The following is a 14,921-nucleotide window of genomic DNA, read 5'->3' on the forward strand; positions in this document are numbered from 1 at the left end:
ACGCAGAAATCTTGAAAGAAATCACTAATATGCTGAAGAAGGATAATGAAGTACGCTGGACTAAGGAAGCTAAAGAATCATTTCCAGAATTAAAGAGGCATTGCAAGAAACTCTAGTTTTATTCGGCCTTGATTATCAGAAGCCTTTCCAAGTTTTTTCATTTTCCTCATCAAGTTCGATAACTGTTGTCTTACTATAGAAGAATGCTGAAGGGAGAGAACAACTAGTTGCATTATTCAGTAAGATTCTTAGAGATTTTGAGCTGAAATATAATATTCTCAAGAAACAAGTGTATGCCTTGGTAAAATACCTAAAAGCTTTTAGAACTTATGTGCTACAGTCCCAAATCGTTGCTTATGTGCCTAATGCTACAGTGAAAGATGTATTATTACAGGGAGATGTAGAAGGCAGAAGAGGAAAGTGGATTGCCAAGATCCAAAAATATGATTTGGATATAAAACCCACAAAGTTGGTAAAAGGACAAGGGCTGGCGAAAATGTTAACAGAATCAAACTTTTAGGCATTGGAAATTAATTTGTTGGCACCCATAGATGAAAAATTAGCTGAAGAAAATGAAGGAGAGCAAGACCTAAGAATGAAAATCAGGTATAAATTCTTATGTTCAGAATGGTATAAACATATAATTCATTATTTGTGCTTTCTTTCTTGTCCTCAATCCTTATAAAAAACAAAGTATAGGGCACTAAAGATCAAGGCAACCATATGCGATTGTAGAAGGTAGATTGTACTGGAAGGATCCTGCTAGAATTCTATTACTATGCTTAACAGAAGGTGAATTTACAAAAACAATCAAAGATTATCATGAGGGGTTTTGTGGGGGGCATTACAGTTGGAAAGTAACTGCACACAAGATCCTTCAAGCTGGATTTTATTGGCCTACCATATTTGGGGATACCTATAAGTTTGTTAGAAGTTGTCAAAAATGTCAACTTTTTGCTGAAAAAAAAGAGATTAGCTCCTTTACCTCTAATTCCAATCTTCATAGAAGAGACTTTTAGACAATGGGGATTGGACTTTGTTGGATAAATCAATCCACCTTCAAGTAGACAACACAGTCAATGGGAATTGGACTTTGTTGGAGAAATCAATCCACCTTCAAGTAGACAACACAGATGGGTTCTCACAGCAACATATTACTTCACCAAATGGGTAGAGGCAATTCCTACTAAGAGAGCAAATGATCAGATAGTGATGAAATTCCTGGAAGAAAATATTTTCAACAGATTTGTATGTCCCTTTAAAATTATAACAGACAATGCTCAAGTCTTCAACTCAAGTAAGTTCACTGCTTTTTGTCAAAACTATCATGTTATTTTGTCTCATTCGACAGCTTACCACCCTCAGGGAAATGGACTAGCTGAATCCAATAACAAGACTTTGATGAAGATCCTAAAGAAAACTATTGCAGAAAATAAGAGATATTGGCACTCTAAGTTGAAGTTTTCTTTGTGGGCCACAAGAGTAACTGCAAGAAGATTTGTAGGGAAATCACCTTTTAAATTAGTATATGGAACTTAGGCTTTGTTTCCAAGTAAACTTGTGAAACCAGTGATTGCGATGATTCAGGAGGCGAAAGAAGAGCCAAATGCTTTGGTAAGAAGCATGATCAAAGCGGTGGAGCTTAGCGAAAATAGAGACAAGGTAAGGGACAATTTGATTACATATCATTCCAAGATGAAAACTATTTTTGACAGAAAAGCCAGGGAAATTGATTTCAAAGTTGCAGACTTAGTATTGAGATGGGATACCAGAAGAGAGGATAAGGGTAAGCATGGGAAGTTCGATCCTCTCTGGTATGGCCCTTTTAGAATCTTTGAAGTGAGATCCAATAATACCTTCATCCTTGAAAATCTTGATGGTGAGACTCTACAACTACCTATTAATGGGAAATACTTAAAACACTACTTCCAGTTCTAAAGATCATGCATCATTTCATTGTGAATACTGGAGTGAAGTCATTGTACAAATGTCATAGTCTTTCATTTTATGTAGAGAAATATATGACTCCATGCCCAAGGTGAAGAAACTAATCTATGGTTTTTAGTGCTTCTGTGGCAAAAGCACTATCCCCAGGTGGAGCCAGATGTTGTGACTTGTATTTTGTTGTTTGTTTCATTTATTATTTCATTTGAAAAATCACTTGAAAAGCATTTAAAAAAAATAAGGCAAGTAGGAGGGGCAATAAGATATATACCGGAATCCAATACATGAAAGAAATAAAGGAAAATGTTAGATTTACAAAAGGAACAAGTATAAAGGAAATGACCCATGTGATAAAGTCAAATCGCAATATAATAGTTATATGGAGCGGGTATTTTATATATATATATATGTGTGTGTGTGTGTGTGTGTGTGTGTGTGTGTGTGTGTGTGTGTTAATGATGCGATTAGATCACAATTGTAAAAGGTGTAGCGGGCATTTACATGAACTATTACCATAGGAATCACCGATCGTCGATTGCAATTCTTGGAAACTGTGCAAAGCTTTGAAAAGGCAGAAAAGGGTTCGGTTACATGTTTTATATGTGTTTCTATCATAAAATATTATAACATAAATAAGCACTTAACAGGCCGGATCCAAAGCGCATATATATTATGTTTAAAGTTCGTCGGGTCCGTAATATGGGTGGTTGGCTTTGTAGTGCCGATTGCGATTACCGTTTGGGTTCCAGACCCAAAAATTTATATGGTGTATTTTATAAGAGCGGCAGGTCTGATATAATGTGAAACACTTATGTTATATGCATTGACCCCGCCGATCGCGATATGAGATAAGGGCTAGACCCGAACATATATATAACATATTTTAACAGCCCAGCGGGTCCGTAAAGCGTTGAATACGTATGTTGGTGCATTCAATGATTGCCGATTGCGATATGACACTATATATATATATATATATATATATATATATATATATATATATATATATATATATATATATATATATATATATATATAACATGTCGACTGTGGATACCTTGGGAATAGTCTTAAGCCTGTATTGAAAAGGAAAAACATATGTTATCATATATTTTCATTATAAACGCATAGTTCCAGTATTTTCATGGTTATTACAGCTGGGTGCGTAAGTTAAGTTTTATAGGGGTTTTTGGGCTGATTGTGACTTGCGATAGAAGTCAATAAAGTGTTGAACGTGCAGATTTGATAGTTATAAAGTAGGTTCTATGTTGAGTTCCAAATTAATGATAAACGTTAATTTTGTTGTGTAATGTTGGAAATCAGGGATTAAAGCGCTGAAGAAGAAGACAATATGATATGTTTCTTGGCATTTTGGCCAATCAGAATGCAATGTAAGCCCAAGATTGTGCAAGCATCATTACAACATTTACAAAGGCATTCGGTAGTAAACCAACACAGCAAGCTAGTAGTTACAATATGTTTCTAAATTCAGTTTTGTTTTTGTTATTTCTTGTTCTTCGAGGTGTTTTTACCCTCTGTAAATTTTGTAGTAGTTTTATTCATATAGTTAGAAAGTAGTTAATAGGTTTCAGAAAATCAATAACTATTCCACAATGTACAAAAAGTGGAAAATTTAATAAGAAAGGGTTGGAATTTTGGAGAACCAGGCCACTGTATTTTTGATAACATAATTGATTAATAAAACAACCAGAAGAGTTGTTACATATAATTTGTAAGTTTCACTTTCATGTGTCATGCAATGTTTTCTTTTTTTTTAAGTGTATTAATGAAGCTACAGGGTTAAATCCCTTAAAGAGCGCTCCTATACTTAAATTCCTCATTTCCTTTCTAAGTTATAGATAGTAGTTTTGTGAGAGATCAACATATTTTCTATGATTTATTCCTCATGATCATAATTCCTCTAAGTTACAAATAATAGTTCCCATGAGAGATCAACATATTGTCTTTAACTTCCCTTTCAAACTTTCCTCATTCATCATTTATATTTAGCAACAAATGGCGTTCTGAGAAGTTTTGATCATACATGTATTAAGAGTCTAAGGCCAAGTTTTCCAAGTCCTTCATTTGGTAATCTAATAAACAATAAGTGACAGTAAATAATCTTTATTAATGTCTTAAGCACAATTTCCCTACAGCTAGGAAATTGGTTTCTTAAGGAACAACAAGATACTTTCCCAATTAAAAATGGTCCCTCTGGTGGCAACGACATACATGAGGGGGACCCAGGTGCCATAGAAAATGTCACAATTTTGCTTGCCATACAACTGACACATCCTTGCAGCAATTAATTGATACACTTTTCGCAATCCCTTTGTTTTGTAAGCTTGATCTGTCTTAATCTAGAACTTTGCAAGGTCTTGCCACCATTCCCTGAGGATGTCTTTTGTGGGAGTCAAGAACCGAGTGAGCCACTTGGTATTGAAGACCTCCTGTCTCTCAAGGATCCTGTAGTAAGCACTGATGTCTGCTGGGGAGATAGCGGCTATGGGTGCCCCATTGTGGCCTCTGATCAACCAGGACTATGTGTTTGTGCATTACAAGATCCACTCAATGGTTTCCGAGCACAGAAAACTGGGGGATGTGATGCCACCTTATGTAACTTCGATCTCTTAATGTTTATGTACACCTGGAAGTCCTCCTGGCTCTCTAGAATATCTTTATTAGCAAACTCCTCGTAGATGGTGTACCAGGAGAGCCTAGTTTTTTTGCTTATATTGCAAGTAGTGTCCCCGAAGATAGGTGGCTCCTCTTCTGGGTCGGCTTCCCATGACCTACTTCCTGAGGCTCCTCGAGAAATTTTAGCGACAGGGGGAGCCATCTCGTCCTCAAAAGAAGAAATGGATATGCACTCTAGATCAATGTCACCTGGCATGTCAAAAACACAGTCCCACGATGAGAGAGATGGCATGAAAAGTCAATTAAAACTGCAAAATAGAAAGGGGACCAGTAGGTGACAGGTCACAGGGAAGACAGGTCACATGGTCACAGCTATGAGGATGCAACTAAGCGACTAGTAACATAGGTCACAACAAAAAGGGTCGGAAGGTTGCAAATTATGAGATATGGTCACAGGTCGCATCAAGATGAAGGTTGTGGGGTCGCAAAATTGCAAAGTCACGAGGGACAGGGTATCACGGCTTCAAGATGTGTGACTTGGTATTAGAAAAGATCGGGGAAGCTAGTGAATGCCTTAAGGGGGTCATGTTCTCCTTCAGAGGAGTGAATCTAGGCTTGCTAGTAAAATTAAAGGGGGCTGGGTCGAGGGAAAACACATTGATCGAGTCGAGGAAGGGAAGAAGTAACTAGGTCAACCTTTCCAGCACAAAATGATAAAGAAAACTTAAGTAACAGATAAAAACCCTAAGGTGAGGGAATGCCAAAGGTCGGGGGGAGTAGACACTGACACTTGAAAGAAAAGAATGATTGCATGGTAGTGGATGGTTACTTACTCGGAGCCGAACGCGCACGCGAACTCAATTCGGAGGGCGTCATAGCTCTTCATGCAATTGGAGGAACATTTACAAATGTAAATTGGGATACCTCATATATATAGAGTTGGTCGCACATGTGAGGTCATAAGGGACATGCTCGCGACTTTGGGACCTATGCAACCATGTGACCTGGCTGGTTGCATAGTCGCAACGGTCGCATGGTTGCGTTGATGAATTGAGTGGATGGTGCAACCTTGCAACCTTGTGACTCGCAAGGTCGCAGTGTCACATAGTTGCGTTTATGCTTAAGAGGAAGAGGCTTGATCTTGCAACCTTTGCGACTTCTGCAACTTGGAAGGTCGCAAGATTTCACGAGGATGGAAGATGTGATTTCGCGACCTATGCAACCTGTACGACCTGTGAGTCGCAATGGTCATAAGGATCAGTTTTAGTCGCGTTACAACTCTGCCACTAACCTACTAAGGCAGGAACTAGCAACTTACTTTTACTTAGCTGAAAACTTAAATTCTTCCTTAGGCTCCTTGAGACTGCTGAACTATTTGAGTAGAACTAGGCGGAGCTGGTGGGTTGGCCTGGTGAAGGGGCTCTGACAATTTCAGGGCTCTGAGATTTTTGGAGGGGTTGTTGCAGCAGCTACAACAATTGGCAATTCCCTGGGAGACTTGAGGATCTCTGACCTCTTCGGGCCTAACTTAAGGGGGACTTAAGTTAATATTGCTTTATGGAGATCTGGGTCCCACCAATGCTATTTGGGGCTCCCCTTCAAACTTAGTCAGTTGTCCCAACTGGCATAACATGGTCTCTCCACGCGCGATAGGGCGCCACTTCCCACTGTCCTAGGAAAGAAAGGGAAACTGAAGTTACACTATGAGCTTTTGAAGTTTTCTCGGTATAGCAGTCATGGTACTTTGGTGTTACTCCATTGCCTGCGAGCCTGAACAATACCCCAATGGAGTCACTACCTAGAAATTACGAATGTTGCTCCGTTGCCAGCGAGCCTGGTCAATACCCCAGTGGAGTCATTGCCTCACCTCTTTGTGTAGGAAGCCTTTCTCGGTCCTTTAGCCCTTATTATGAAATGGATGGAGGTTCTCATTTGCACTTATTTATCTGTGCATATATGCACTTATTTGATGGTGGCTTAAAGCTTGGGCAGATGAGTGATCTTGACTTATTTTAACTTGAAAAGAGGTTGTTTCTAGTTTTTCAGACACATTATTGTTTTCCAGAGATATATGTATGCTCAAAACTAGTTTCTTCATTTGCTCCTTCATTCCCAAAACTATAGGTGAGCTAGAACAATTCAAGACCTTTTCTACCATGTAAGCAACTGGGTCAGACTGACGTAAGCAGGAGTGAAGACCGTGTGTGCCATTGAGTTCCCCATTATCACCAATCTGGCATACTAGGCTTTTGTCACGACTTAAGTCTTGGTCAATAAATGGTTCCGGAGGGCATCTGTGGGAGCCAATGTGCAGGGCTGCTCTAACCTTAACCTGCCATCTCAGATTTATTCCAAAAGACAACAAACAAAAACTCACAAAACAAAAACTATCGACAACAAACGATGATTATCTAAGAAATCAAAGGTAAACTATAGTACAAGGTGGGGCCAACAACTCTAGGGTTGCTAGGTAAAGTAATATTTGAGGTCATGGTTGTTCACCAGGAGGGGTTCTACTCGCCCTCCCAGGGTTTGCAATTTGAAGGTGTGATGGCCAATTTTTTCTATGATTTGGAATGGGCCAATCCACAAAGCCTGGAACTTCGTGTGTTTTCCTTTATATTCATGGGACCTATCCCACTTGAGCACTAGATGTCCTAAATCAAACTCGCAGGAACCTACAGATCTTTTGTTGAACCACCTCTTGATCTGGGCTTGATGGATAGCAAAATTTTCCTTAGTTTTCAATCTTTCCTCTTCCAATCTTACCAGGGTATTGATTCGGCTTTGAATGGCCGGACACGGGGAGCCTTGTGACTCTTGAGCCAGTCTAAGGGTAGAAAGGTACATGTTGGGTGACAAAATGGCTTCTTTCCCATACACAAGGACATAGGGAGAGGTGCCGATTGATATTTTGGGAGTGACTTGGTCAGCCCATAGAGTGTTACTGAGGGCGTTGTGCCAATTCCTCTATTTCGAAAGCAGGGTTTTATTGATGATACAGATGAGGTTTTTGTTGGTTGATTTTGCTAAGCCATTTCCTTGGGGATAGTAGTTCACTGAATGTTTCAACACGATGCTATTTTCCAGAGAAAAATCATAAACTTTAAAGATGAAAAATAAGTAGCATTATCAAAGACAAGAGAGGTTGGAATAGTGAACATGGCTATGATGCACTGCTTAATAAATGATATTACCTCATTGTCGTCAAATTTACACAATGGAACTGCCTCTACCCATCAGGTGAAATAGTCGGTGGCTGTGAGTATGTACTTGTGCTGTTTTGACGAGTTTGGCATAATCTCTCGTATGATGTCCAACCCCCATTGCTAAAAAGGTTCCTCAATTGCGACGGGTTGGAGTGGGGCATGTTGAAAATAGCAAAAAGAAATGATAAAAATAAAATCCAAAATATTCGAATTTTAATTTGTCCTTAAATCAAAATTGTGAATTAAATTTGAATTTAGTCTCACCACCTGCTTGAAAAATAATTAATTAATTCATCTTGAGTTAATTAGTTGGAGAAATTCAAGTTAGAAGTCTTTGTGAAGTCATGCAACAATTATCCCTTAAATTAAGGAGATTATCCCTTAATTAAGGAGATAATATTGAGTTGTAATTAGTTAGCTTAGTTTATTGAGTTAAGTCCAGTGAAATTAGTTCCAAACTGTTTGAGGAACTAATTGTGAGTTTAGTCAGTTAATGCATGCATGAATCCAACTAGTGTACTCTAGATAACTGAATATTCTCTCATCAGTAACTCATGCATGTCTATTCAAAGAAAGACCTAGTTGAGCTAAATTTAAAGGATAGGTTACTATCAATTGCATGAGTTTTCCTATAAAGGAAACTCATCCATGCAGAAGGAAGAAGGTTGCTTGAGGATTGGGCAGTTTTACAGGGTGTGAGATCAGTGTTACACTTGGTAACAGTAGGATCACCCAGGAGAAACAGTGCAAGGAAATATGAGGCTTGGAGGGCAGAGGAGGAGGTTTGTGAGAAGCCTTGTTTTCCTATGAGCATCCAAGAGGATTGTACTAAGAGCTGGTTAGCTGTGGGAGCTAAGGATTTATATAATTATGATGTATTTCCACCTTGTATGATAATACAGATAGTGGGGTTTTTAGCTGAGGCTTTCCCCTGAGTATTTTCTGTGTTTCATGTGCATTGATTCTTCTTCTTCTAGTTATATGTGTTTAGCTCTAATTCAACTTGATCTTTAAGCTTCCGCAAGTTTGATAGTAGAAGTAGATTATAGTATTTTTCTTTGGTATATTGCATTATCGAGTTAATCTACAGTTAGATTTTCTACATAGATCTCAGAGGTAGATTTTTAGAGAATTTGCAAGAATTTCTACATGGTATTAGATCTAAGTTTATCAAAGCTGTGAACAGTATATGGAGAAGAGAATTCGAAGTTTGAAGTTCGGGGTTGCAAGTGCAAATCGAATTCTTATCATACTTCAAGGTTGGCCAATGGCATTCTATGGCTTGAGACTCGAATATGCTTTGGAAGGCAGCTCGAATTACACAGCATGGAAAGATTGCATGGAGGCTGTATTAGAAGACAACGACTTGAAGGATTTCATTGATCAAGAAGTCCCAAAGCAAGGTTCAACTAATGCACAAGAGTTGGCTGAATGGAAGAAGTGTGTGGCAAGGGCAAGACAGATCATGCTTGAGGGAGTTCGAGACCATATTGTCTCGAGTCTCCATGGGAAGGATACTCCATATTCAATGTGGAAGACATTGAAGGACCTCTACCAAAACAGTAGTGACCAGAGGAAATTGGCGCTCAAGGATAAGCTTTGAAGAATCAAGATGGAGAACGACGATGCTATTTCCTTAAATCTGAACAAGCTCACCACCTGTATAGATGAGCTTGGAAGTGTGGGAATAACTACTGCCAATGATGATATGGTGAGCCTCACTCTCCTTGGCCTTCCAAAGAGCTGGAATAGCTACCAGGACTCTGTGAATGGAAGGGAGAAACTACAAGATTGGGAACGACTGTGGTCGGATCTCATGCAGGAGGAGATTAGGAGGAGCACACGAGATGGTTCTTCATCCAAGGATGATGAAGAAAATCTGGCCTTAACAAGTAAAGAAAGGAAAGGGAAGGGGAAGACATCCTATTCTGAATTGAATTCTTCTCATGGAGGGAAGAAGGTTGACAAGTCTAAGGTGAGATGCTTTAATTGTCATGAGATGGGTCATTATGCGACTAATTTCCCATCGAAGAAGTCTAAGAAGGGATCCTCGGAAGGATGGAAATGTGAGGCATTAGCCTCTCAGTTCAAAATGGACTTCACCCTCATCGCATGCATGGTGTCATCGATAATGGGTTGTGGTTGGTATCTTGATAGTGGAGCCTCATTCCACATGATTGAGGATAAAAGTTTATTAAGCACCTTGGAGTAGAAAGACCTCAATATGCGCATAGAGATGGGTGATGACGAAAGATTTAGTGTTTTAGGAGTGGGCACTATTGCTTTTTAGAGGGAGCGTGGAGCTCCTATCACCTTGACAGATGTGAAGTATGTGCATGGACTAAAGAAGAACTTGGTATCGATCACAATGTTGGAGGACAAAGGCTACGATATTTTCTTCAGTAAGGGAAAGGTTTTCCTTAGACACATCACCACAAGACAAGTGAAATAGATCGGTTCACGAGTCAAGAACCTGTATTCTCTTGAGGTTTAAGATGCATGCAAAGCCTTGAGGAGCAAGGGAAATGTTAGAGACTTGGTGGTTGAGAGAGTAAATTACCTCTCAATATGCAGCCCTAGTAGAAGTCTCAGACAATTGTGGAGGAGCCACAATTGGAGAAGTAGAGAGGAGGCCGAGTGAAGAGATCCACTCATGTAGATACCTCCATTAGGGGGGAATTTTGATACAAGTGGGCAGAGGGATCAGATGCAACCATACCTCTAGGTGTGAGGTGGGGCAATGTGAAGTGATAGTCCTAAGAACGCTGAAATTGGGCAGGGTCCATTGAGAGGTTTTATCTCATGGATTGTGCCTTGCTACAGGAGCCCAAAGTACATAGTAGCGGGAGGAATCAGTGGGATTGATGCAGTCAGAGATCAAAGTGATAGAGGCTAGAGCAATTAGATATTGAAGAGCATAGAGAAGGATTGACAATAGTGCAGAAAGGCAGAGTTAGCCAAAGTGCAAAGTTTTCAGTTGACAGAGGCAGTAGCAGTCAGAGACTTTGATGACAGAGGCATCATTCTGATTCAGGTTGGATGGTTTTTTTTGTTTCTGGAGATTGCTAGAACAACAACACTGGAGAGAAGTGTTACATGCAGAACATTCCAAAGGTTCAAGATCGGGATTGAGTTGAATTACTTTCTTGTTGAGAGGGAGTGTTGAAAATAGAAACAAGAAATGATAAAAATAAAATATGGAATATTCCAATTTTAATTTGTCCTTGAACTAAAATTGTGAATTAAATTCGAATTTAGTCTCACCAGCTGCATGAAAAATAATTAATTAATTAATCTTGAGTTAATTAGTTGGAGAAATTCAAGTTGGAAGTCTTTGTGAAGTCATGCAATAGTTATCCCTTAAATTAAGGAGATTATCCCTTAATTAAGGAGATAAGATTGAGTTATATTTGAGTTGTAATTAGTTAGCTCAGTTTATTGAGTTAAGTCCACTTAAATTAGTTCCAAACTGTTTGAGGAACTAATTGTGAGTTCAATCAGTTAATGCATGCATGCATCCAACTAGTGTACTCCAGATAACTGAAGATTCTCTAATAAGTAACTCATGCATGTCTATTCAGAGAAAGACCTAGTTGAGCTAAATGTCAAGGACAGGTTACTATCAGTTGTATGAGTTTTCCTATAAAGGAAACTCATCCATGCAGAAGGAAGAAGGTTCCTTGAGGATTGCACAGTTTTACAGGGTGTGAGATCAGTGTTACACTTGGTAACAATATGATCACCCAGGAGAAACAATGCAAGGAAATAGGAGGCTTGGTGGGTAGAGGATAAGGTTTGTGAGAAGCCTTGTTTTCCTGTGAGCATCCAGGAGGATAGTACTGAGAGATGGTTAGCTGTGGGAGCTAAGGCTTTGTATAATTCTGATGTATTTCCACCTTGTATGATAATACAGATAGTGGGGTTTTTAGCTGAGGCTTTCCCCTGAGTATTTTCTATGTTTCATGTGCATTGATTCTTCTTCTTTTGGTTATATGTGTTCATCTCTGGTTCAGCTCGATCTTTAAGCTTCCAAAAGTTTGATAGTAGAAGTAGATTATAGTATTTTGTTTTGGTATATTGCATTATCTTTTTTTTGCTAAGTAAGTTTAATCTATTAAAAGAAAATAAAAATATATTTACAAAGGGGTTCTGGCTGTGAAGGAATACAACCTATCTCAGCTTGCTGAAGAACTAGATCTAGGACTGCCCCAACAGAGGGGAAACCAATATGATAGTGAGGGAGATACAAAAAAGAAGACATCACTGAAAATTTTCCATAGTTTTATGAAGAGTGCCAATAAACCCACATAAAACCAGCAATTGATCCTCCTTGGAGCTCCTACGTGGACAAAAAAGAGGAAGAAAAACCAAAAGTTAGGTGAAGTGCCACCTGGCATTGGTGACTCTAGTGATGAAATCCTCCGTGGCAGGTTCCTCCACTATCGGGCAACCCCAATCATCTGGGTTGTCTGGCTTAGTTTGGCCCCTGTCTTGTTGCTCGCCTTCTCTGCTACCTGCGTCTAGCTGCGGGTCTGACCCGTCCATCATGCACCCCTCCATGGCTTGCGTGGCATGCTGTGGCTCTGAATCCTCTTGCAGGCTCCCAAGAATGGCCTTCCCATTCCGTTTGGGCCACCCACCATGCCCTTCATGCTTGTCTTCCTTATTTATGTTCCGACTCGGTCCAACTTTGTTTTGACTCAGTCCAGCTTTGTGCATCTCGTCCATGGGGAAGGTCATCGGGATACGCAGCTCCGCTTCCTCAGAAAAGGAGATGGAAATGGTTGCGGTGATGATTGGTTTTTTGAGAGTGCTTCTGAAGTGGAATTGCATGGTATGGGTGGTGTGATGCAGGGGTAGAGGGAAGGGAGTAGAGTGAAGGCCTGCTCTACCACGGCTACTTCTAGTATTGGGATAGTGGGGATTTTCCGCTGTGGAAGACGGAGAGCCCAAGGTGCTTCGCCTCCTGACCTGATGCCGAGAGCTCCCACCCTATGAGCCACCCCTTCTACTATTCAAACGTCGTCGAACCATGATGGGATGAGAAACAAAGAGAGCACCAGGGTAATCTGAGGGGGGAAAGAAAAGCAAATTGGGAGCAGGCGGAGGGCACGACGCAGAATTAGCCAAGCATAACCAAGCAGCATACCATAACACAACTTTTCCAGACCAGCTATGCACCAGGAGCTTCCAAACGAGTCCATAGCTGTGCCTAAATTTAACATCAACCGCCTTTCCTTGGATTTCCCCCACCATTACTCTAGCATTGAATAGAGCCGATGCCCAGCTCGGGCCAAAGCATGCGGAAGTGATGGAAAGATCAGAGTACAGGCTGTGCATATCAGCGCCCCAAGACGTGAAACTAATTGAACTCCCATACCTCTGTTGAAGTCGCGTCCAGCTATAAACCAGGTGGTGCTGGGCCGGCAGGTGTCGTCCAGCCTTGCCGCACCCTTGTCCCATCACCTTAATTAGCAGTATAAGCACCCGCATCCAGGGAAGCTGCATCCTTTTGGACCAGAATTTTGCATTCCTATTCCTGTTCATGATTCTGAATTATGTCTAGGGCCCCAGTGAGAAGAGAATGCCTATTTTCCACTCCCAGGTTGGCCAGGAGATCCGCGACCTTGTTGCTTTCCCGCCTAACATGGTTGAATATGATTGCTCTATTGGCGTTGAGAGTTTTTTCTATGGCTTCCAGTCTGGCTTCAAGTCTCCAGCTACTGGAGATTTTATTTGCATGAGCTCCATTGAGCAGCTGTTTGGCCATGTTGATGAGGATTTGGGAGCCTCCTTCAATCTCAAGAGGCTGGAAACCATGGTGCTGGGCTATGAGTAATCCTTGCCAGAGCCCCTCCAGTTCAGTTGAGTTATTCGTATCCCATCCTATGTTGCCAAGGTGGATCAGGAGAGGAGAGCCCTTATGATATTTGAAAATGCCACCAAATCCTGCTTTGCCGGGGTTACCCTTAGAAGCTCCATCAAAGTTGAGCTTGAATCTATGCCTTGGAGGGGGGAGCCACGAGTGCTTACTGATATTCAAGTTTTCTAGAGGTTTGCAAACAGGGCTTCCTTATGGGAGATGGATGTTCCAATTTTCCCATATGGCTTTCTCATTTGCCTGCATGGGAAAGTCATCCGGGAGCCAAGATTTGAGCGACAAAGTCTCTTTCAGGTTATGACAGAACTTGTCCCAGATGATTTCTAAAGGAGTGCTTTGGTCTTTGAAAATACACTTGTTCCTTTCTTTCCAAATAGTCCATAGGAGGAGGCTAGGAATGATTCTCCATAGATGGTTAAGGACTGCGCCTTTGTAGGGGCTTTGGTGCCAGAGGCATATAGAGTTGATAATGTCCTCAGACGTTCACCAATTTCTTTGACAACGGAAACTGGTCTTCTCCCATAGATGGTTGGCCAAAGCGCAGGTGTCCAGGAGATGTTGTAACGTTTCCTCTCGAGATTGATAGTTGGGGCAGATGGAGGGCCTGTGTATGTTCCTCTTCCTTAAATTGTCCCAAGTTAGGATTTTACGATGCCCAGTGAGCCACAGAAATATGGAAACTTTGGGCCAAATGCCCAGAGTCTAGACTCTTCCCCAGATAGGATCTTGAGGCGTAGAATCTTGGAATTTGATTTTGTAGGCCTCTTTCATGGTGAAGGATCCTCTTGGGGTATATCCCCATCTCAATAAATCTTTGCCTTCAGAGTATCTGATTCTACGTTTTTGGAGCTCTCTTTCCAAGATTTCTCTAGTCTGGTTGTCGACATTTCTTATCAGCCTGTCGGAATGCTTCCATTGTCTGTATCCTTGTTCTATCTCCTGAGACCATTGTTGCTTGACCGTTTCCTTTTTTTGTTCCTCCCAATCATGGCTGGGCGGTAGGTGAAGAATGCGATCAAGCCTTGGAAGCTGATTCCAAGCGTCCGTCCAGAATCGAGCTGTGCTGTCGCTTCTAATCTCCCAAAAGCTATGTTGTTGGATCAGCAAGAAATGTTGACTAGTTGCATTCCAAATCAACGAGCATTTCTACATAGGGGTGAATCTAATAAGCTCCTTCGCTGGTCTGTGGTTGGCATATTTAGCTATCCAGATGGCCCCCCAAGGCTTGTTGGGTGCAGAAAGCCATTGCC

The sequence above is a fragment of the Pinus tabuliformis genome, chromosome 2_2, assembly GCF_031772625.1.
Source record: "Pinus tabuliformis cultivar Carrire ecotype Pingquan chromosome 2_2, CPIR1, whole genome shotgun sequence".
Classification (NCBI taxonomy): Eukaryota; Viridiplantae; Streptophyta; class Pinopsida; order Pinales; family Pinaceae; genus Pinus; species Pinus tabuliformis.